Source organism: Pithys albifrons, chromosome 3, assembly GCF_047495875.1.
Source record: "Pithys albifrons albifrons isolate INPA30051 chromosome 3, PitAlb_v1, whole genome shotgun sequence".
NCBI classification, from domain to species: Eukaryota; Metazoa; Chordata; class Aves; order Passeriformes; family Thamnophilidae; genus Pithys; species Pithys albifrons.
Window position 1 is genome coordinate 27,099,202 of NC_092460.1, and position 21,782 is coordinate 27,120,983.

General features: G+C 39.3%; 2 long non-coding RNA genes across 5 annotated transcripts; both read right to left on the reverse strand.

Annotated features, from left to right (window-relative positions):
- Positions 1-649: 649 nt before the first annotated feature.
- LOC139670025 (uncharacterized) lies at positions 650-8,780 on the reverse strand. Of its 4 annotated transcripts, none has more exons than XR_011697381.1 (4): positions 8,583-8,780; positions 5,575-5,677; positions 2,610-2,722; positions 650-2,006 (listed from the first exon to the last, which is right to left on the reverse strand). It is a non-coding gene; the product is annotated as an uncharacterized lncRNA (long non-coding RNA). The 4 variants fall into 4 exon arrangements; XR_011697382.1 differs by lacking the exon at positions 8,583-8,780 and adding an exon at positions 7,322-7,378; XR_011697383.1 differs by lacking the exon at positions 8,583-8,780 and having other exon boundaries at positions 650-2,001; positions 5,575-5,906.
- Positions 8,781-15,158: 6,378 nt separating this feature from the next.
- LOC139670026 (uncharacterized) lies at positions 15,159-21,109 on the reverse strand. The gene is made up of 5 exons (XR_011697384.1): positions 21,035-21,109; positions 18,977-19,202; positions 16,789-16,846; positions 16,128-16,226; positions 15,159-15,265 (listed from the first exon to the last, which is right to left on the reverse strand). It is a non-coding gene; the product is annotated as an uncharacterized lncRNA (long non-coding RNA).
- Between the last annotated feature and the right edge of the window lie 673 nt (positions 21,110-21,782).

Sequence of the window (21,782 nt, forward strand, 5' to 3'; positions counted from 1 at the left end):
GCTGGGAGCTTATCTCCACCTCTTGTCACTGCCCGGCCTGTTAGCAAATTAACTCAGCCCCATTTACATCAGAGAATATTCTAATACAGTCTAAGTATGTCTTCCAGTCTATAATTGAATGTTCTAATTATATAACAAAACTGAATGTCACAATGTAGATTTGCTTCATCACAGCTCTGTTCTGGGACCCATGACCTTCAGCATGATGCTTCCACTGCATAAAGGCAGGATACTTAACCACATGACCTCGCCCAAGGAAACATGTTGTATGATTACATACATGTCTTTATGCTACTGGTGAGGCTGGTTTATATCCCCTTGCTGCTGTCAGACTTGCAAGCAGCAAGTGATCCAGGCAATGACATTTCAGTCAAGGTTTTTGATTCCAGAAAATAAGCCTTTTCTTTGATGCACACTCATTCAGGAAAGTGTGCAATTGCATACAAAACTTATCTGCAGTAGGTGCTTAAAAAGAAGGCACACATTTAAGAGCCCCTGCTAAATAAAGCTTTTTACTTGAACTGTTATATGCATAGAAATACATATGGACCCCAGTGGACAGACCCCCAACTTTTGATAAATAGATAGATAGATAGATAGATAGATAGATAGATAGATAGATAGATAGATAGATGATAGATAGATAGATAGATAGATAGATAGATAGATAGATAGATAGATAGATAGAGTTATTTAACTTGAAGAAAAAGAGCAACCTCATTTTGGAAATGAGGTTAAACCTCTGTGAAAATAGTGAAAAAATTCTCATTAAGAAGACATGTAGGAAACACTGATGCTCCTTTATGGAGGCAGATATTTAAAATAACAGCAGTCTGTACTCAAAACACAGACACAGGCTGCTGCTCAGGACATAGGAATATATATAGCACAAGAAGGTGGAAAAATTTCACCAGCTACCATTGAGGAATCTGGGCTATGTGTGGGCTTGATATTATGAGAAAAGTAAAAGAAAACTGAGAACAGACTGCAGAGATTTACTTTTTTTAAAAGAAGCATAGATTTAGTGGGCTTGTGTTAAAACTTGGCTAAGAAAACGTCTGGGAACTGTAGCAGAAACAATATATTCTGAATATATTCAATGTAACAGGAGCCTGTGTGTCCTCTTATATCAAGGGCATCAAAAAGTACGCTCAGATCTAAGCTTAAACTTAAAAAGTAAATAAAAAAGAACTACTTATTTTATAGATATTAGTAACCTTGCAGATCAACACCAGATTGCACACCCAAATATTTATGGTTAAACAGCAGAACTGTCTCTAATGCAACACAGTTTGATTGAAGATCTCTCATTCAGTCTAGGTAATGAAAATAAACCATCGTTGCTTATGACACCAGTAGGCTGCAGATACCATTGAAGACACATGAAAGGCAAAGCCCCTTGAATCAGGAATAGTTTCCACTGTGGCATGACTACCTGAGTCCCACACCTGCCAACTCTTCTTGGCACGGACTTTCTCCCCAGTCTATCATGACTGCAGCAATTACATGATGGTGCCTTGACAACAGGTCCCTGGCTTGGTGCAGCACTTTACTGGACATCAGCTACTCTTTGCATTTCTGGAGTGAGAACGTTATTTTCCTCTCCTTCAGTAAGATTCACAACCATTTCCTCCAGTGGCAGCTCATAAAACAAGCTAGCTAACACGAGTTTTGTTTCACAGAGAAAACAAAGGAATTATGGAAAACATATTGGATCCTCTTAGTCGCCTTTCTATTGTTCTTACTGTGTAAGCTCATGTCTTCCATTCTTTTTCATTGTTTGTTGTTTCTAGTGGATGCAGTTGAGACCGATCACCGTCATTCCTGTCAGCTGGGTCTTCTTAAGATATCCAGTAAATATTCTCTTCTTCACACACATTAATCTCCACTGGATCATCTTGGGGGAAATTCTCGGAGTCTGCCATTCAGAGAAGGCACAACAATTACATCTTGTTCTCTCTGCTGACTCTGGGAAAAGATGAGGTGGTGGGCTGTTCGACTCTATGCTGAGACAGAGACCAACAGTCAGACTTTTTCATAAGCACTTCTTTTTTTCTCAAGGCATCTAGTTTTCTATCATCTTTGGTGTCTCTATTTTCCAGGGTCTATTTTAGCATTGTAAATACATGTAAATAATAATTTTTAAAAATCTTGTTTGCATTCTGGAACTATCCCACATGCTGAAATGAGTATGAGTAGCGGAAGACTCACCTATCCTAATTCCTTCTTGTTCCTTCCTAATTACACAAAAGTGGGATATGGACAGGACAAGCAAGCTGCTCTACTTTCCCAAAATTTGTGTTTTCTAATATCACTTTGATTCTCGGTATTAAGTTTTCAGAGATATTAGCTTTGATAGATGATTTTGAATCCTGTTTGGCTTACTTTTTTTGCTAGGTTATGTATCTTCACAGGTTTTTTCAGGTCTGTGGCTCAGTAGCACAGTGCTACTGGCACAGTGTACACCTCTGAGATACATGGAATCCACCCCATGGTATGATGCTACTTGTGCTGCCTACACAGCAGTTATGCATGATAATGCTGAAGAGCCCCAGAAAACAAGTGTACCCTGGTTCCACACCAGTGCTCAAAGTGAACCAGTCTCTTACTTAGATGGACTCCCACATGCAGCCATCCACCCCTCTCTGCAAGGCTGTGATGATGGAGTAACAGCTGAATGCTGAAGTTCCACAAGATATTCCTGAGGCCAATGTCAAGTAACCTTAAAAAAAATCATTGAAACAGTGATGAGCAAAGCATGTCATTGCACATGTTCTTTCCAGTTGCTTTTTTTGTATGAATATCCTGTTTTCTGGGTCTAAGTCCAGGGGCTGTTCTGCTCAAATTCTGCATCCATCATCTGTGTCATCCTGTATGCAATTTGCATCTTTCACTGCAAATGACCACCCCTATAGTGTAGGGCAGAGAGGCACTTTCCCAGTCTCACATTTTAATATTTTAAAACCTCCATTTTCTCCTCATCAAAATTTTGGGGTTTTCCCAGTTTTTTCTTCAATGACTTTTAAAATTTTGCTTCTGCAGTGGCATCATGGGCCATTAGCATTTCTACTACAACCAAAATGTCTCTCACTGTATTGTTGCTGCTACCTACTGGACTGCAATTTGCTTTTCTGGTATCACTGCTGCACCAATGGCAATCTCTTTTTAAGGTCAAATCATTTCATGTCACAGAGTCTCATGTCAAAGTAGGGCTAACTTTTAGCTACTGACTTCTTTAAAATGCTTTCCTTATCCATTTTATCTCTGTTGTACATATTTCCCTATCTTTGCTTTTGATCAGCCCATTTCCTGTTTAAACTACCCACACAGGATTTTTGTAACTTGGTAAACAAGATCTGTGGTTTCCTACTATGGCAGGAGTTTTAGTTTCAAGTGTTACATATTTGATATATCTCTGTTCATCTTTCCTTGGACGTTATTTGTCACTGATTTGTTTGCTTTCACGTTCTTTTCTGTAATTCCACATTTTTCATTGGTCTTAACATTATAAAATTATTGTTTCTGAGGTTTTATTTTCTTTATGATGCATCCTGTTTGGTCTAAACCAATTTGCTCTTCTGCCAGTATTGAAGTTGCTGCAGATATATCACATTATTTTAATGAAGCAACAAGGCAAATGTAATGCCTCACTCCCACTGAGAGGGCCCTAACCACCCTTAACTCCTTCCAATCTTAACCACATGTTCCCACCTCCTCCTCATGCTGTGGTACTCATCTGTCTCTAAGTGAAGTAGTTCAGCTAACTAAACCAGCAGAAAGCCAACCAGTTTGAAAAAACTAATCAGCTTTTGTCAGGTAGCTGAGCTGAAACAGCTCACAGAAATGTTGAACAAGGGCAAGTACTAGCTCAACAGAGAGACTAAGAACACCAGCACAGGACCCGGGCAGAGATGGGATCACCTTCCACAGCTGGCAGCAGCGGAGCTCTACAGAGACTTGGGCATACTGGGGAATGTCTCACTGAGTGTTTTCCCTCTGTAACACTGTTTCTCCACCTCACCCACCCTTGGTTCCAACAGTAACTTAACTCACAGAATCATCTGTGCTGGAAGGGAATTCCAGAGGTCCCTGGTACGTTCACCTGCCCCCTTGCAGGGGCAGTGCTGAGCTTAGACCAGGTTCTCAGGGTTTTATCCAGTCATATCTGGAAAACCTCCAAGGACACAGAGCATCAAACCTCTCTGAGCAAACTGTGCCAATGATTAATTAGTCTCACAGTGATTTTTTTTCCTTCTTATAAATCTGAACATGGTCAAAGTCAGAATATCATGCAGCACCGTTTTGTTTTCAGCTTCAAAACACTCATTTCTATACTTAGAAGTCTATCCTTCCCAAACTTTTCTGCTTTGCATTATATAGACCATCAGTTATAAAGCACATCTGACCTTGTGTAGTGTTCATGTCAGTATCTATTTCTGAGTCTTTTTGCCATCTGGCAAGATTCGTATGTTTAAGTCAGCAAGGTGCTTAAAAATACATCAAACAACAAGCGCAGATCAGTTTGTCTCCCACCATTTTGGTAAATCTTTCACAGTCTTACAATTTTATCACAAGGCCTAGGTAGGCTGTATGACCCCAACTCAGCTTTACTAAAAAAAGGTTGCTAACCTACGAATGACAGCATATAAACTTAAGCCAAGCAAAATATATTTAAAAAGCTGAAATGAGGACACAAGTGAAATTGTTGAGCCTGTAGCAGTCACTTGAGGACTGAAGGTAAAATTAAGAATTGAAAAAGCCCTAAATCACTGAAAAAAAAATCAAAATAGAAAATAGCAACTCAAGGAAACCAAGGATCATCGTATTGCAAGGAGCAATGGAGTCCAGCACTTCCCCATGTGATTAACATCTCCATGACTAGCAGAAGCCCAGGGGTTACGTGCATCAGAGCCAGTGAGGGCATTAGTGCCAAAGCTAATAGCACATTATTCCCAGCCATTTATTGTGTGTACAATCCAACAAATAGCATAATTGTTCCATACTCATAAATTGTGTTTGTGATCCTGCTTTCAAGCCTCCATGCACAGAAAAAGACACCCACATAAAAGTGGCCAAATACACTAAGAGAGGTATACTACACTACTGCTCTACCCATTTCTTGATTGTTACATTCATCTTTAGTATTAAAATTGTCCATAAAAAGAAATAGGCTGAGCTTTGTTATTTTTAAATTCCTACTATGAAGGCCATTTGGAAATGCATGCTTTTGTTCTTCTCCACATTTCTCTGTCTTTGCCAATATTGTGCAATGTCCATTTTGGCTTGTAGGGTGCAGTGCATTGCTCAGATCACCTGTTTTGCTGGCACACTTCCTTCTCCATCCTAATTGCCAGATGACACTCTGCCTTCCTGGGGTGACTCAGCCTGCAAGTTGGCTGGCTCATCTGTCATTGCTCCTGTCATCCACACATGGATGTATGTCAAGGCAGGATATGGGTGGAGATGGAAGCACAGCCCAATTACAGAATCAAGAATGCAAGAGGGAATACATGAAAATAGTATTGGTAGAGTGCACACTCTGGCTCTCTTCCTAAGATCCTAAAGTTTACCCACCTCTCAGGATGACTTCCAGCAGAGCAAAGAATTGGGCTGGTGTTGCAATCTAGACATGTAATAGACTGAAGCATATCACTGTATAATCCGCTAGCCACCAAAGCTGGAAAAAAGAAGAAGAGAAAAAAAGTAGCTAGGAAGAAGTGTAAAGGAAAGTTATTTTTTTGAAGTTTAAATAAGCTATCAGTTTATTTCAGCTAAACAAGATTATTAAAAAATAAACAGTGATGGAAATGTCTAGGGTTGTGGGAAAAGGCTGAAGAAGATAGGGGGATGAGAAAAAGTGGCAACTTGGCTTATGAAGCCCCATGCTGTCCTTTGGCAAGGTCAATTGTAATAGAAAGGAAGGAAGGAGGGAAGGAGGGAAGGAGGGAAGGAGGGAGGGAAGGAGGGAAGGAAGGAGGGAAGGAAGGAGGGAGGGAAGGAAGGAGGGAAGGAAGGAGGGAAGGAAGGAGGGAAGGAAGGAGGGAAGGAAGGAGGGAAGGAAGGAGGGAAGGAAGGAGGGAAGGAAGGAGGGAAGGAAGGAGGGAAGGAAGGAGGGAAGGAAGGAGGGAAGGAAGGAGGGAAGGAAGGAGGGAAGGAAGGAGGGAAGGAAGGAAGGAAGGAAGGAAGGAAGGAAGGAAGGAAGGAAGGAAGGAAGGAAGGAAGGAAGGAAGGAAGGAAGGAAGGAAGGAAGGAAGGAAGGAAGGAAGGAAGGAAGGAAGGAAGGAAGGAAGGAAGGAAGGAAGGAAGGAAGGAAGGAAGGAAGGAAGGAAGGAAGGAAGGAAGGAAGGAAGGAAGGAAGGAAGGAAGGAAGGAAGGAAGGGAGGAAGGGAGGAAGGGAGGAAGGGAGGAAGGGAGGAAGGGAGGAAGGGAGGAAGGGAGGAAGGGAGGAAGGGAGGAAGGAAGGGAGGGAGGGAGGGAGGGAGGGAGGGAGGAAGGAAGGAAGGAAGGAAGGAAGGGTGAGCCTGCTTTCCTGTACATTTTTGTTGTGTGAGTAGTCCTTGATGACTGGCCAACACCTGACAATCTGCCTAGCAACATGACCCTGGCAGCCTGCCAGCATTTGGTGATTTAGTCCAGCAAGCAGTGTTGCAAAATTCTTTCTCCATTGGTGAATGGATCAGCTCAGACGTGTGACCTCATCAGGCTCAACGCAGTAAATGGAATACTTTTGGCGCACATACAGTTGTTTACTAAGGCATACAAACATGCATTGCTGTTATAATCTCAAATCAGCAGAGTTAATTTTAACATACGCTGAAGTTCTCAGGAGGCCAACGAAAGTCAAGTTCAAACTGAAATTTGGGCATAAGTGTAAATGTCCGCCGAACTGTGGCCTGTATACATGACCTGATGTCTGGTGTTCTATGCTTTATGGTTTAAAAATATTTTAAAAATCCTTTGGATCTGAACCTACCCAAACTGTCTTGCAACATGAATGTGATCTTTTTCTTCTTAGATGAAATAAAAGTATTTCAAAGCAAATGCATAAGTTATGAATAGGTGACCACATACAGCCTTTTGGAATTCAAAAAAGATGACTTTTCCAAGCTTATAATTAACTTTAATTAACCTCATTAATCCACATCATTAATCATTGATGTAAATGAGCAGCTTCCTAGAGGAGAACAGGACCCAAATTACTGTTGGACCTGAGGGAATGGCAGGGGCAGCTCATCTTCTGCAGCCTGAGAGCTACATGGACACCAAGCAACTAACACTGTCCCACTGATCACAAAGCCCACAGGCAGTCCAGGCAACCTACCCTTTCTCCTAAAAAACTGGTTGAAACTTGAGAAGGAGTAGGGGCCACTAGGAGGATGATGTATACACAAGGCATGAACCCGAGGATACCATGCTCCAATGGTTCCAGTACTCCCCTACAAACATAACTGTTAATTACTAGTGGCATCACCTGATGGTAGAATATCAAATAGATATTTAAGAAACCAATAATTCAATCACTCACAAGCTAGTGAATCTGTTTGGCATTGTACATAGGGTTTTAGAACACATTTTGAAGGAAGTAAAAATTGATAGCTGAATAAATGGGAAAAGGGATTAAAATGCATTCATGACTTAAAAAGAATATATCATACTAGAAATCATTTTCTTCAATGAAAATTGAGACAAACATGCTTTCAGGCTACTGGGAAAAAAATAGCATTTGGTATAACTCAAGTCTCAATGAAAGAGTCAAGCGCTGCTTGTGTAAATACCATTGGCCATGGCGTGCATTCAACGCACACTATGGTGATATGCAACAGCATTTAGGAATGTATAAAGGAGATAATCAGCAAAAAATAGATCAGTGAGTAATGCTGACCATTGTCCCTGTTCCTGCTTATACCCTCAAGTCTTTAGAACACATTGTGGGAGTATGATAAGCTTTATAGTTTCATTTCATAGCTAAATTGTTATTAGAGTGTGTGACATATACACAGTTGCATGTGATGGACTCCATAAGCCTGTGAAAAATATGGGTCCAGTTAAACTGAGGACTACAGAGAGAGAACACCTGAGAAGTAAGGATATGAGCCCAGGAAATGCATAAAGGATATGAAAGAGAAGAGGAGAAGGTTACCTCTAAAGGAACTGAAAAGGGAATTCAAATATGAGAAAAGTGGGCCTGAGTGGATCCTCAGCAGCAAAGATATCACATCCAGCTCAAGTGCTCCAGTACGTCATCCTCACTGTCATAGTTATTAACACAGCAGTTCAAAGTGATTTGTCACTAAACCAAACACTCAGTTGCTGTCTCGTATGTAAAGGGGAGGGAGCATTATATCCTTTGGTAAGAACAGAACAACTTGTGATTTGTGCAGCATACCCCAAATTCAGACAGATGAAGTAAAAACTGAAAACAAAGTCCTTTCAGCCCTAAGATCTTGTCAGTGTAGAAAGACACATTCGCCCATTTTTCCTCCTCCTACGTCCTTATTGAAACCTTCAAAATGACAGAAAATGCAATGCAGATTCAGTGCATTGTATCCCTTTTTCTGAACAATGTTATCCCATCTGGTTACCTGCTTTTGTAGGTGATAACATAATGGCTTTCATCAGTGCTTCCTGGGATTACACAGCTGGGTTTTCCACAAAGCTTTTATCTAGTCATGCCCTTCTTCTGAGAAAAATGTTCTAGATTTAGGTTAAACCACAACGATCCAAGTGAACAGTTACTCCTAGCATGGTTCTGTGGATTGAATAGGCTGAATTAAGACATGTTTTCTTCATAAAAGTGTATCACTGCAGCAAGAGCAGTCCACTGATCTCTTTGAGAATTAATTAGAGACGAAAGAGATACTGAAAGAGCCTGAGCTAAATGGGTAAAAATAGAAAAAAAGAGACAGGTGGCTGGGGAAGCTACAAAACAGAAAGAAACAATGAGTTAACCAAGGGGAGAAAGAATATATTGCAGTATTTTATATATTGTCATTGACAAAATATGTCAATATCAGCAGATTCCTGGCTGGATCTGCGGCAACCCTGAAGCTCCATCCTTCCAGCTGATGGTGATGGAGCTGCAGCAGCTTCGTTTCACTTCCCTGGTGAGGAGCAGCATCCTGGGGCCTTTGTTAAAGTCCTAGAGCAGTTTAAGCAGCTTAAACTGCTTTATAAGCTTAAAGTATCTAAGTCTTCAAAGCTGCTTAAAGCTATTTAAGCTGCTTAAGACACTTTGGGTTGTTGGCATGTGGAATGGGGCTGTACACAGTGTCCTGGCCTGCAAGTCAAACAGTCCACCTTCAGATTTACAGGTCCTAGCAACGAAATTGCCTCACTGGGGCTGCCCCAAGCAAGGTCAGCTGAGCTGAGTTTTCTTCTTGTGGGTCATACAATCATTGAAGAGCTTGGGTTGAAAGAGACTTTTAAAGGCCATCTATTCCAACTTCCATTGTTTGATTGTCCCTCTAGGTTTTGGTATTAAGGCTGTCCTTGACACCTCATAGATTTGTCCAGGAATCTTTGAAATTTTGCAGGTTTTTTACCTTGTTCATCCAAGGGTTGGGGTGTCTAGTGGTATATCTGAAGCTAGCCAGATTCATTAGGTCAGTATTTATCCATTTGCACAGCAAAATTCACAAGGTCCAGTGTTTGCTTATAAGAAAGTTCTCATGCAGTGTGAAATCATTATTCTGGTGCCTAAATATCATGTATATTTTTAAAAGCACAAAAGGACCAGTGGATATTCACTGAAACAAAGCCTATCAATAAACATCAAACCTAAATATTTCTGAATTTCTAGAAAGTCATAATCCTGACCTTATCTTTGAGTTTTATGATCCTCTTTTATTAGACTAAAATAACAAAGGTGACTGCAAACACTTCCAGTGTTCAACACCACAGTACACTGTGATGAGCACAGATTTCTCTATATATTTTTGAGCCAGATATTTTTATATTGAGTAGTGACTAGAATTTGTCAGAAGTATTATATATTATATTATATTATATTATATTATATTATATTATATTATATTATATTATATTATATTATGTTATGAAAAATTTAGTTTTAAATAATAAAAAAATAATGGAAAACCAAATAGTTTTGCTCAGGTTTCCTTGGGAGTATGATTTTAAAGATATTTATTTTGAGGTAACAGAAAAAATATAATTTTGCAGAATGCTACTCTCTCTGCACAGCAATTTTGGTTGGCATTTTCTTGTGTATCCTCAGGTTCTGTGCTCCCCTACCTAACATATATATATATATATAACTTTTCAATCTTTCCAAAATAATTCCATCTTTTTCCTCTCATTTCCATTCCCATTTTTATGATTTTCTGAAACAGAAAAACATTGTAAAATTTTGAATACAAATAATTATTAAAATACAGAATTAATCACAGATTTAAAAATCCTGAGTTGTTAGTTTTGCTGAATTCTGTATCTGTCCTGTTGGTTTGTAGACTTACTGGCATGAAAACAAGATTTTGTACTTTTCCATTGGTAAAGATTATTTGATCTGTGTTTATTCTGGATATGTTTGTTTAATTCCTCATTTGAGCACTATCATAAATGATTAGGTCATTACTGCCCTGGGAAAAGAACTAGTTTAATAATTAACTTGTGCTTGCAAAGCTCTTCAACAGGTCAGAAAAAGTACTGTAGATTGCACATAAATCATAGAAATGTAGATTTGGATGGGATCTCTAGGGGTTATATAGTCTGTTACTCCTCAATACTTTTAATCAAAGCTGTGTCTAAACTTCCTGAGGTAAAATAAAACCAAACCAAAAATCCCACAACACAAAATCAAAGGAAAGAAAGTAACCAGAGAACAACCTGTGCAATATTCCATAACAGCAAATGAATGTGCCCAGAACCACACATGGAATTTTCAAATTCCTTCTCAGTTAAAACCTGTTAGGGATTACCCTGTAATAACTTGTATAGTCCATCACAGTTCCAGGAGTCTCAGACACCTCCTATGATACATTCATCTGGTCCGTCTCCTAACCTTGAAGACAGTACACAGTTGTCTTGATAATTGTAGATGGCAGTCCCTCTGTATCTAAAAACAATAATGGCAGGGACTTCTTGTGTAATTTATTCCAGCAATAATCTTTTCTTCTAGTTAGAATATCTTACTGTAAAACCTATTATAGTATACCTAAAAAAGGTTTCCTTCACATTCTGCCCATATCATTAGTGGGCATGAAAAAGCACAGAACTACTCTCTTCATAATAGCCTTTTATGTACTCAAAGACTGTTGAACCACATATAACCTTTTTTTTTAGATGAAAGCAAAACTAAAAAATGTAATATTGTTTATGGACCCAATTTTCCTAATTTCATCCTTGTTGATCTCTGGATTGCTTCCAGCTGATCTACATATTTCTTAAATTATTGTGCCTCAGAGTGCCAAGAAGAGCCTGCTAATTATCTCATCTTACATATACTGTTTGTATACTGTTTCTAGCAGACAATTCAAGAGAATCTAGAATTACATTTATCTCTTTTGCTCATCCGCATCACACTGTTGACTCATTCATGACCCTCATTAGTCATTAGATCTTTATCTGCAGTGCCATTCTGTGGTTATGCTTTTGATTTCATCCTCCCAAATGTAGTCCTGTGTGATTATCTTTATGCAAAATTTGGTGTTGGATTTCAGAACCTCTCAAGACATTTTTGAATTCTAATTCTGTCCTTGAGCACATTTTACAAATCTTTACATAGTGCCACCTACCAAGCTTAGAAGTATATAATTACTTCTAATTCTGTCATCTAAGCTTTTATTGAAACATTGAACAGAAGCCTATCTCTTATGGGCTGTGCAATATGCCTTCAACATCCCCCTAGTGCAGCTACCAACAATCATGTATTAGATTTACTTTTAACAGTGGGTTGAATTAGATGTGATTTCAAATGGAACAGCTTTCCCCTGTTCATTTATGTGCATACAGGACAGCGCCAAAAGCCTTAGGTCAAGATACTTCTTGGGCTAACATACAATAATTTCTGCTGCTTTTCCTTATCTATGGGACCAGTTGCCTTATTCAAGAATGAAATTAGATTAGTTTGACAAATTCATGTTGGGTACTTCTTATCCCCTTAGTCTCAAGGCGTGTATGAATTTACTTCTCAAGAATTTGTCCCATTATCTTTTTTAGTATTGAAGTTAGGCTGAGTACTCTCTAATTCTCCAGGTTCTTCATTTCCCATTTTTAAAAGCAGAAATGGATATAATCCTGCAAACAGGGCTGCAGCCAACAACTTCGTAATTGTGTTGAAACCTGAGCCTGCTGTGAACATCACATTTAAGAACTTAGCAAATTTTTGTTTCCTTTTTTAAAACCAGTTGCCATGATGACAAAATTAAGGAAAAGCAAGCCTTTAAACCAGCTGGATGTTTGGTTTAAACTAGTTTGCAAAATGTACATTGTAATATCAGGTCTCTGCTCATTACCAAAAATTAGAAGTATGCTGCTGACTATATTTCCATCTTAGGCTACATAGTTGCTGTAGGCCCTGGTGACTTACCCGGTCTTCCAGGAGCTCTCAGAGATAAGTCAAGAGCCCAGTAGGTGTTATGTGAATTTCAACAAGCTCTAGAGACTTGCCTATGTATAAGTTTTTCACTGAATCACAGACTATTCTGAGTTGGAAAGGACACACAAGGATGATTGAGTCCAACCCTTAAGTCAATGGCCTATACAGGGGATTGAACTCATGACCTTGGCATTATTACAACCAAGTTTTAAGCCACTGAGCTAATCTCAGAGTCTATAATCAACTTACATTTACTTGTTTTTTCCCATATTCTGGCTAAGGTCCTTCCCTTGTTAAAAACAGTGTTATTGAGTACCTGTCATTACTGTTTATGTGCCTGTGAAGAATGTAGGAAAATAAATAATAAAATATTTCTCTCTACTCTGGGTATCTATTATTTGTGCCCCTGTCTTCCTTTAATTTCTTGGTATTTATAGAACCTCTTTCATTTTATACTCCAGGAAATTTGTAACTAATTTTGTGACTGATTCTTCCTAGTTTTATCTCTAGATCTTTATGTCACTGATTTATTACTCATCTTACTTATATGCTCCTGATTTCACTCTTTGTAGAATTTCCTTTTCAATATTCTAGTCACTGGAGAATTCCTGATGCAGCAATACACTGGTCTCTTACTACTTACCTGTCTTCCACATCAGGATGGTTTGTTGGTACACCTACAGCCCCATTTCCTTTACTCACAGGTTTGTTTTCCGTATACTGTCTTCATATGGGACAATTCCTATCAGCACCCTGAATTGCAATGGTATATAGCAGTCATTATTTTTACTATCTTCATTTAAAAACAAAACTGGTGTGTTTCATCTGACATTTTTCACATGAGTAAAGTAACAGGTTTAAAATAGATGTGTGGTGCTAAGCAACTTAATTATATCCCATTTTAAAAAATTACTTTGCCAATGAAAAAAGGCATGTCAGATTTCAGCACAATGATTTATGATGCTGTCATAGTGACAGATGTTCTTCATGTATCTCTGACATTGTAATCTAGAATCAATGTGCTTTTTTTCATGTTTGCTGGTAAAAAAGAAAATTGACTATATAAGTACATTGTTATTTGTCTTCAGGGCCTTGTTCTGCATTAGCTTGGAAAACTGGCCAGGTTTTGAGATGAGTTCTGTAGTAAAACCACTTTAATCATGATACTGTACCACAAAACCAGCACCACAGTCTGGGCCCCCTTACTGGACAATTACCAGCCTGATACACTCAAATCCAGCAAAGGTCTGGCACGCTGCTGCTGTGCTCCTCTGAATCTTGGCAGACTCCAGCCATTGTCTCCAACTTCAGCTCCTTGGTGCATCCTTTGAGCTGAGATTTCTGATTTTAAGCACCCTTTGTCTGCATTCAGGATTTATTGTCCATATCTCTTGGCTGCTGAGATGCAGAAATTGAGCCTACTGGGAGAGAGAAGTCATTGAAGCATGAACAGAAAAAGGCATTGACTCACAGAGGAAGAGAATTGACAAACTGTACCAATAAGAATCTTTTTTTTCTGCCATTCCACACATCACACACTGCAATTCAATAAGCCTTCATTTCTAGCTCTTTCTTAGGTGCAAGAATTGATCTTGGCTCTCATTTTCCACTTAAAGGATTGCTGAGAGAAGCTGAAGGACCAAGACTTTAGTTCAATAACAGAGTAGAGTGACACAGACACGTGAATATCTATATACATATATTCTGAAAATTTTTTGTTTCGGTGGAATTACACTAAAGTTCTCTACTAGCCCAGCTCAGGGATTGCTCTTCTTCACAGCATGGTCCGCTTGGTGATAGCTTGTGTGATAAACACAGCTGAGGTTCAAAGGTTCCTCAAAACATATCTCATCTTGCTGCGACAGCTCCTATCAGTTTCTTATTCTGGGGGTGTTGCTCTGCAGTCCTGATCTCTGGTTATGTCTACTGGCTAGTCTTGTTCAACTCCGAGTTCTCAGAAAAAGGTGCAGAGTGATGGGGGGGAGTGCAAAGGGGAGCCTATGTTTATTTTACTTAGAGTTTATGATGCTTATTTTGTTTAATGCTTATTCTACTTATGCTCATTTTGTTTATGCCTATTTTATTTATGCTTATTTACCTAGGACTTATGATGATGCTTATTTTCTTATTTTACTTATACTTTTATACTTATCATAGAATTTGCTTAGTAGTGTGAAAATTCACTGTACATGTAGCAAAACTCACTCACTGTCCTTGAAGGTGTGATACCGAGTGGTCCAGAGCTTCTTGGTCCAATTAAAACAGCCAGGATACCCCATGATATATCAGAAAACATGTCAAAAGAACAAGATAAGTCCAATTAGACCAGCCACAGTTGCCAACAAGACTGGTTTGAACCAGTTCTGAGCAAAAGGTAAAAAGTTCACAGGAGGAAGACGACTTACTTCATCCCAAAAGACCACCTAGGACCCCTGCCCTGAATTACCAAGAAGAACAACGCCGACACAAGAAGGAGCAACACGGGGCGGAGAAAATGGAAATTAGTTCCTGAGATCATTATAATAACCCTGCCTTCTCTAAGAAAATAATGTTTATGCATGAAAGAAAAATAAATATGTATAACTTACTTGCATATAAACCCATTGTTAGCTCAACCAGGTGTGCATGTTTTTGGAGGATTTATCCCCCTTGCATCCTGGGCCTGGAATAAATGTGCCTCTCTATAACCTCACTGGATTATGGGGTTTTATTCTGCAAAACAAGAGAACCGTCATACATAAAAGTAAGAAGTTACAAGAAAACCCCTTTTGCCAGGCACGACTTTATAACCTATCTTCATTAGGAAACAAAGTGTGTTCAGCTGTAGATTCACTCACAAAAATGTAGTGCAATATTGCACCAAAGAATGTTCATTAACAGTGAACTCTCCTGGCTGGAGCCATTTTTATGAACTTTTTGATAAGCTATGCTAAAGGAAAAATCAAATAGAAGGGTTCTGCAGTGATGGAGCAAAAGATGTTAATGCATCTTTCTGATCTGGACTTTTCACAAACAACATGACAAACAGGTGCAATCATCACCAGGCAATCCAAATCCTACACTTAAAGACTGACTTCACGATTATTATCAGGAGAGGATGATGTTGCTACATTTTGAGGTTTCCTGAAAGCTGCATCACACATTAAACTAAACCAAGTCTGCCCTGCTTGTTTCAACTGCCTGAGTAACAGTAGCACACATGATAAGTAGGAGATCTACTGTAGATTATGTCTGAAGGATTCATGAAGGTGGAGTTTCATTAACAAAAGACACAGCTACATGGATAGAGGCCCAACAGAAACAAAATGAACTGTGTATGCTGGGGGATGATGGGATTCAGACCAGTCTGGGAGCTAGAGAGGCACAAGTGTGGATCTCCACTGTTGCTGAACACCCCTGTCCCTCTTCTAAACCAGCTCCACAGCTTCCTGATCACAGCTGGTGCACAGGACACAGGTGCAGAGCAAGGGCACAGAGGTTTGTTTCAAGCCATAACTGCCCACGTGGTTATGGTTTGAGATACTCAACCGCAGCTAAACTTAGTAAAGGTAGAACATGAAAGAAAATTACCTACATGAAAACTACAAGAGCTTCTTTTCAGGATGATAGAGCTTATCAAAGTCAGTTCTGCAGAGCTTCAGACACCAGCAAAGTTGAATGCTCAGACTCTACTCTTCAGGGTTTAGGAAAACAAAAGTTAACTTTAAACAATGGATATGCAAATAATTCACTATTGTGGTGCAAATAGAGAAATTAAGTTTCACAGATGGTTACTATTTCCTCCCTTCCTGAAGACTGCAGAGCTTTCAACTTCTTTGATCTTTTTAAAAAAATGCAGATGACATTGTTCAAAGATTTATACTTGGAAAATCAATACATTTGTCAGCTACTACACAAACATATTTGGGTTTGAAATATTTACAACATGGCAGTAAGGCAAAGTATGAGTGCATAGAAGGAATTTATGTTATTGCAAAGCTCTACTGTTTACAAAATATTCTTTTTAGTTTTTGCTGTTTTGCAGGAAGCCAGAAACAATAAGCAGTAATTATATTATTTCTTTTTAATCATATACTTTTAAATAGAATGCTTAAGGAAAAAATAATAGCAATAATTCTTGATCATGGTCATGAGCAGACATATTCACATACTCTGAAGTCACAGCCATTCTGTCTACCTTAGTCTTTTGGTTCATAGCAATAGGGTAGTTTTGAAGCAAATACCCAGATTCTCACCATTTGTCATATGTTAGCTGGTTTCTCAAAGTGGTGGTGGTGTGAACAAATCAGATTCCTGTTGGATGAAACCAGACAAGAAGCTTTGCTCCACAGCACTTCAACACTCAGAGAAATAATTAGTCCTAAATCCTAGTGTGGCCTTTGCATCACAAGGACCTCCAGCACGTAGCTAAGGTACGTTCATTCCCATAAGGCTCTCGGACCCTGAAGAGTGGCCTCAAAGCCTGAAGGAGGTTGCACGGTCAGGTATTGAATGCTTTTGCTGCTAGCTGCCCATCTTAAACTGCTTTAGCAGTGTCTATCCTGCTGCTTTATCCTCATCCACCCAGATTTCAGAGCTGAAACATTTCCCTTCTCATTTCTTCTGCCTTCTGTTGTGGAACCTGTCCTTTTTATATTACCTTTTCCCCACACTTCTGTCTGCTCTGGAAGCTCCCTCTGACACCTGCCAAAAAGCTCCCAAGGATATGACATTTCCCACAAACTTGTACCATGAGAGAAAGAGGAGTTTCTCAAGGGGCAAGATAATTCAGTGGCAATCTCAGAGGTTGAGCATAGCCTTACAATGTATGCAGTTGTAGCTGCAGTAGGTTGGAAGCAACAGAAGAATATGATTCTTGTCAAAGCCTCTCTCTCAATTTAGGAAGTCCTGAAGACCTTTTCAGATGTCACCCAAAGCACTACTGAAGACAAAATCTCTATCACCTCTTTGCCCATAGTGTACCTAACCACTTCAAAGGAATTAGTGACCAAGGAGTAATGGCTGGAGGTGGCAAGATTCTAAAAGATGGCAGTCATTTATTTGGACATGGCTGTGGGTTCTGAAATCTCATATGAGGATGGTGAAAGTATGGCATCAACTCACAGAAGAGGGCCTTGATGATGCCATTCATCATCCAAAAGTCTTGCACCCACCACTAGTTATCCTATCTATTTGTTGACATAGTCCCAACAGTTAACATTGATTTTAAAATTTGTATCCTATTTTATTTTGAAATTTGTATCCTATGTTCAAAAAACACTGCAGAATTTGAGCTCCAAGTATTATGGAAGGACAGTGGCATTTTTATGCTCTTTGGTGGCATCAAACTGCTCAAACAAGATCTTCTCAGAGCACTGCAAACCCTCCTAGAACATCAGAGCTTAAAATTTTACCATTACAATACTGGGTCAGCCCCTTGGCTGCTCTAATTCAGTAGGTAAGCTCAGGCGGAGAGTAATGCCAATCCATGAGTAAGTCTTGTGACTCAACTGCTACTTCAGTAATTGGAGGTAGCTGAACCTACATTTTTTTAATTTTGTCAGGCAGCGATGATCTTTTAGTGTATCTCCACAAAGTTGTTAGCTCTAACAAAATCAAAAATGCAAACTATGTGTCCTCATTTTGTCTGGGGTAGAGTTAATTTTCTTCACAATGGCTAATACGGGGCTGTGTTTTGGGTTTGTGCTGAACACAGGCTTGATAACACAGAGATGTTTTTGTTATTGCTGAGCAGTGCTTACACAGAGCCAAGGCCTTTTCTGCTTTCCATACTGCCATGCTGGTGAGGAAGTTGAGGATGCACGAAAAGCTGGCAGGCGACACAGCCAGGACAGGTGACCCAAACTGAACAAATAGATATTCCATATCATATGGCATCATGCACAGTATGTAGAGTGGGGGGAAGAAGCAGCAAGCAAGGGATGTTTGGAGTGGTGGTGATTGTCTTCCCGAATAACCACTAAGCTGTGATGAGGCAGGCCTTGTTCTCCTGGGGGTGGCTGAACACTGTCTGCCCATGGGAATCAGTGAATTTATTCTTGGTTTTGCGTATGTGTGCAGCTTTTGCTTTCCCTATTAGACTGTCTTTATCTCAGCCCATGAGTTTTCCAGCTTTTACCCTTTTGATTGTCTCCCCAGTGCCGCTGGTGGGGGAGTGAGAGAGCAGCTGTGCGGTACTTCCTTGCTAGCCAGGGTTAAACCATGACACCATGTTATGTCAAATCCTTCTTTCACCTGCAGGAGCTCAAAAGTGTCACTTCACTGAAATCCTGCTGAATTCCTTTTTAATTACATGTTTAACCTATTAACTGCTTACTGATAACAAAAACTGAGAAAATGGCTTAAAATAACTATAGGGTTTTTTTAGTCTTTAGAACTCAGAGGGTGCTAACCTAAGAAGACAGCAGCCAGCAGGTTACCTACCAACTTCTTGGATCATTTCTGTTTGCTTGTTGTCTGGAGAAGTGGATGCAAACAGACACTAGAAGTGCTACTGCCCACTTCAGTCCTCTAAGAGAATCTTCCAGCGTGACTTTGCAACAAATGCAAAGAATCCAGACAGAAGATGTGTAACTGTGAAGCAATATTACAGTTTTTTTCACCATTCTGGGTTGATGAGAGATCAGGTGTCTTTTATTTTCAATTAAATCTAAAAATGAGATATGAGAAAACAAAGAACTGTTATAATCTCTGTAATTTAAAATTATTAATATGGGCCTCATCTCTCTTTTTCTCACCATAATTTTTTTGATTGTGAAGAACTGCTCACTGTATACTAACAGAAATATAAACACTTCATTTTGAGATAATTCATTTAATTTTCCAGACTGGCTTTTTTTTCAGGTCTCTTCATCACCCTGTTAGCCACAGCCAGCCTTTGCACATCCTGTGCCCCTCATCAAAATGCATTTTCCTCAGCCTACAACCCCTCACCTACAGCCCATCCACCCTTCCACTGGGGTATTATGTATTGCCTCAGCAACCTCTTCTGTATGCGCCATCCATATCTACACCAAGGGCTCCCTCTGTAACCTTTTCTTTCTCATCCTTTGTTGAAGCCTGCATTTATTTTCAAAGACTCCTCTACTCAGCCTTTTATATGTGGTGCTTTAAACCCTTTTATTCCCCTGAGCATTCCCAGCTATCCATTCTTTCCCTGAGGGGGAGGTGGATCTTCCTTGAAGTCATTATTCAGGGAAAAGAGAGTAAGCCCCATTATTTGATTGATTTCACAAGTCATTTAAATGAATTGTACGTAGGCATAACTAGCAAATGCTTGTTAAAATGGTTAATTTGATCATTTCTTTTCAGAGATAGTGGGAGAACATAAAAATCACAAAATGAGTAGCAGAGCAAAATGGCAAGAATTATGTTTTGTCCTTTGAAATAACATTAAATGACAACATAAATCCTATAGAAATACTTGTGGGATATTACTATATCTACCAAGAGTTCATTATGTCTTACATTATTGGAATGAAAGGCAAAGAAATGAATGATTAGATTCCGACGTTAAAGCTGCACCATTTTTATTTAAGTAATTGCATTACTCGCAGTGCAGTGTGCCAGAAAAATGACTGGTTTGATGACAGATCTCCTTTTCTATTACAAAGTCCTTCTTAAAATAATTAGCAACAAGACAGAATGTAAGACACAAAATATCTTTAAATGTAGGAAAAATGAGAAATTATTCTCATGACCTAATTTGCCTAAAGCACTTGGTTGTATGACAAAATCACTGTAATAATTTGTCTTAGTGGTTTTGTGCAGAGAAGGTTGAATGTTTAAACAGGGTGCTGATTAGGAGAGAAAAGACAGTGACAAAGCTCTTCAAACAAAATCTTGCCATGATCTGCCTCACTTATGCAATACTTCAGTCAATACCAGAAATCTTGTACCTTACTAAGGGAAAAAAAGGTTTTATCTTAAAAATACAACTCTCTACCATCAACTTATTAAAAACATAAACAATCCCTAATTACAGCTAATTGAAAGATATTGGGAAAATGCTTCATTGGTTTCAAGTGAACAGGCCAAGTTTCCATTGACAAATATTTGGGTGTGATTTTCAATGGTTTTATCAGAACTGGACTTGTAACCAGTGAATGGACAGAAAAATATGGACAAGAAAATAAAGATTCCAGTCATGTCTGACAAGGTCTCTAAACAAGCCTGTGACAATTGCTGGAAGTATGGTTGGAACCCACACCACTAAATTTTCCCAGACAACTGTACTAATGACAGGCATCCTATAATTGGAGACCTCATTTGGGCATAAATAGTCTTAATAGTCTTAATGCTGAAGTTTCCTATGGGCTCAGCATTTGTTAACCTCTGACCCTGGTCCCTAGCTTGCCTTCCTTTGCTCAAACAGAGGAAAGGAGCTGCAGTAACTCAGCATTCCTCCCTGACCAAGGGCTTCTCTCCAGCACATCTCCAGAAGCATTACAGCCAGTGCAGTGCCAAACCCTTTGCCATCACCTTTTGCAGCTTTAGTCCCAGGGGTGTCACAGGAATGGCTTCTGTGCAGAAATCCCCAGCCGCCAAAATCCACCTAGAAGCCATAGGAAAAGGTACAATATTACTTTAGGAACTGCATTAAAACATTTTTTAAGTCTTATTGCAGTTGGCCACCAGACTAAATAGCCATAAGGCACTCCCTTTAGTGGAGCAAGCTTTATTCCCAAGAGATACAGTTTCTCCTTGGTGGTTAATCCTTTGACTGTGTTTTCTCTCTCTCAATGACTGCATTACACTCTTAACAAGAATTGAGTTATATTTCATGCATCTCTTTCTAACAGTGATTGGGAAGCACCTTGATGGTGGTTATTATTGTTAGGTTTGCCTATGTTTGCATGCAGTTTGCTAAGACTTCCCAGACCAGACAGCAATAACCCTTTGTTCCATGTTAAGTCTTGAGCTTATCAGAGCTGTGGGAGTGGGTCCCATCTTTATCAGAGACGTGGCCATTCCTTGGTTGAAATTCCTCAGATCTTTCTGAAGTCGTCTGGGAATAGTATCTGAAATAAAAGGTCACTCTTACTGAAGTCTATGCAAAGCAGTGATTGCAGCAAAGCAAGTATCCTTCAGAATGTTCAGTGCCTTCTGTACACCAGTCTCTTACATGCATACAGAGATATGTTTGCATAACTTGTATTATTTATGCTCTAGACTTCATCAGTTTGCCATATTAAAATGTGATGATTTAATATTCATTCTGTGGCAGCAT